Raw genomic sequence first — 3,588 nt, 5'->3', positions numbered from 1 at the left:
ATATATAGTGATAATAAAATAAATTACATAATGTATATTGTAATAATAATAATAATAATAATAATAATAATAATAATAATATATTCTCTATATCACCTTAAAGCTCTCTTGTGTGCATGAATGCTGCTTACAATATTTTCGTATGGCTTATCCTCTCTTATAGATGGATTAAAATTTATTTCTAGATTATCCTCTTTTACTATATTTTCCAGTTGTTGCCTGATACAATTGATATACAAGTTTTTAAACTACTTCTCAGATAGCAAAGCGTGTCTCAGCAAAATCGCACAAATCTGTGCTTATGATACTAACAATTTGCCATAGATTTGTCTTCAACGATTTCGAATATACCGACATTGTAGCACATGCAGACAACAATGTATATAAGTATTGCCAATAATTTAATAGCAAGATAGCTGCATCAATGTTATCTTGTGTTGTCAGCAATATAACAGCATTGTATGATGTTGCATATTGTTATGGCAACATGATGGCAATAGAAAATACGAATTTTTATGACTTTTACGACTTTTGATTTTAAAGTTGTCAGTAAATTGTTATCTAATGTCATATCATGAAGGCATCAAGTTGCCAACAAATGAGATATTTAGTTGCTGCAATTCTGGTAGTAACACATATTTAGCAACATGCCAGCAATAAGACACGTTGCTATCTGGGTTATTAATATAAATTCTCAACTGTTTGATTAAATATGTTTTAAAAATCATGTGAACAAAATATGAGTATGTTAGATTGATTATGTTAGATTGATTATCTTACCCAATAATCATAAATAGTCCGCAAACATGCTGTACTACTATTACATACATTGTATCTGCTGCGATGGCTATGCTTACACAAACGACAGCAGTAGTGTATCCGTGAATTAAGATTGGTAAATAGTATTTTTCCATATCGATATAATACTCAACTTGATGTAATAATAATCGAGTTGTATCATTTGAAGAAGAACCCAGTAACAACGATTGCAATGGTATTAACATAAATAATACTAATGCAGAATAAAAAGCACCTAAAGATTTAAGTATTCTTAATTATTTTTATCAGTCTTTATTCTTAATTTCTGTTACAAAATAAAAGTCATTGATTTAAATTCTTATTATAGAACTTAAAATATATTTACTGTAATAAAGAAACATATGATGTGTATATTACTGTTATTATAATATAATTATTGATTATATTATAATAACAGTAATAACAGTAATAAATAATTTTTTAGAAGAAACTTAAAAAATCTTTCATAGGATTTTTTTCTTTATAGCACGCATCATATTATGCTTACTTGCGTATATGATCGTAAATGTTCGTCCATTTTGTGCGTAATTATTAAGAATCTTGATTTGTGAAGATGTTATTAATAGTTGCCAATCGTATCGTATTTGGTCAAAAAGTGCTCTTATCTGTAATTAAATTTTATCTTAAAGAAGATTTAAATTAAAAATTTTTATTATAGTTAAAAATTGTAATTTCTAATTGCTAAATTATTGTATAATAATTATCTAATTGTACAAGTAACTTAAATTAGCTCTTTCTCGCATATTTCATAAATTTTAAAAAGAGCCAAATACCCCTGCAAGCGGATGTATGCCGAAAATATTTTAGAACTTAAATATATATCGCAACGTATTTGCATACCTCTGTTGCTTTTAATATGCAAGTGATTAATTTTACTCCACATCCTATATCGACTACCAATGGTGAAAGAGAATCGATGAACAAATCGATGTTATCAATGGATAATAAACCACATATCTATGTTTGAATCATGAAATTATAAATACGAAGCATACATAGCATTTAAATATTGTATATTAAATTATACAATATACAATATATAAAATATAATAGAATATAGAACAAACATAGTCATATTCAATAAATAATTTTCCCAGACAACATTATAAAATGCGGACATAAGACGTCTTGAAGTTGAGAAATCATATTTACAAGACGTCTTTCGAGATGTCCACATTTTGGACATATGTTGGCTGGATTTGTTTCTATAAAAAAAGGATTGATAAAATTCTTTTTATCAACAAACAATCGTTAAATTTACGATATACAATTATATGATTATATATCATAAATTTAACCGCGTTGCATTGTCATACCTTGGCGATAAATTGCGTACCAGCTAAAGACACCATAATGATAATAATAGCATTGCTACTTCTGTTCGTTTGATATGGCCATTGTCCAACACACGATAGGAGGATTTTATTGATTCTGTAATTCTGTCCTTCGAAGAACTGCATTTCAATAGAATTATAGAAGAAGAATATGTTCAGAGAGAACTACAGGGAGCTTTCATTTCATCTTTTCGTATACATCAATTGCCTTTAATAATTCTCTCTGTGAGCGTTCGTCCAGCATCGTAAAATTATTTTAATTGCTCGCTTATAGTCGCCGTTTAATCGTCAGACTGTCGACAACTACACAAGCTTCATGTCTCTTCAGTCTAAGCTTTTACTTTGAAATACTTCCCATTGTTCAACATTTCTACGAGTATAACAGATCGAATATCATATCTTTTAATTATAAGATATGGTATTCGATTTTATTATCCTTAAATAAATTTTCGTCTGTAACAATTTTTTTTCTTTCACTTAATACAAGTAATGAAAATTCCGTAAAAATTTCTTTATATTCTCGAAATTGCTTCTTTAAACTTTTTGAAATGCTTTAATTTATTTCTAAGTAAAGTAAAAAAAAAATCTAAATAAACAATTGAAAAATTTAAGATAATTTGTAACATGCTCTCTTTCTCTCTCTCTCTCTCTCTCTCTCTCTCTCTCTCTCTCTCTCTCTCTCTGTGCGCGCGCGCGCGCGCGTGTGTGTGTGTGTAGATGTTTATATTAAATATATTAGAAATCAAGAAAGAAAATATCTTTATACAAAAATATAGTAAATATTATATTTTCTTATAATATAAAAATATTATGAAAATTTTATTACATATATACTTAGTCTACTTACAATTGAATTATAATTTTTTGTTCTTAAAGTGAGACAGACATATTTGAGATTTAGCAAAAATGAGATGAAGTTTCAATGCAATAATAAAGAACAAACTTAATTATTATACTCCAACTGTGTAAATAAGATTAAAACGTCATCATATGATTGCATTAAACTTGCACTATATCACATCATAACGCGCGAAATCTATCACGTTCAAGGTATAATCCATTCGAATCAAATGGAAGAATCATGATCGAAAAAACTACCATAATTCTTCCATCACCATGATTCGAATTATGCAGTTTAAAAATTTTGAAAACAAAATAGAATATTCTCTTGTTTATCTCATTCATCTGTTAGCTGTTATGTATCTAAGGCCTTTCTAGACGCGCACTTTTGCAAATGTCCCGTACATTTTAAATGTCACAGCATTAATTTATATAATATTTATATTTTTATTATTTTTTATTTCAGTGACAGGGACAAAAAAGAAGCGTTTCGTCGTTATTATGCGAATTCCGCGACTTATACCTTGAACGTGACACGTATCATGCGAAGAAGCTTCGCGCGTTATGATGTGAGTATAGCGCAAGTTTAATACAA

This window comes from Atta colombica, unplaced genomic scaffold (genome assembly GCF_001594045.1).
Source record: "Atta colombica isolate Treedump-2 unplaced genomic scaffold, Acol1.0 scaffold250, whole genome shotgun sequence".
Taxonomy (NCBI): Eukaryota; Metazoa; Arthropoda; class Insecta; order Hymenoptera; family Formicidae; genus Atta; species Atta colombica.
Note: the sequence above shows the minus strand (reverse complement) of the source record.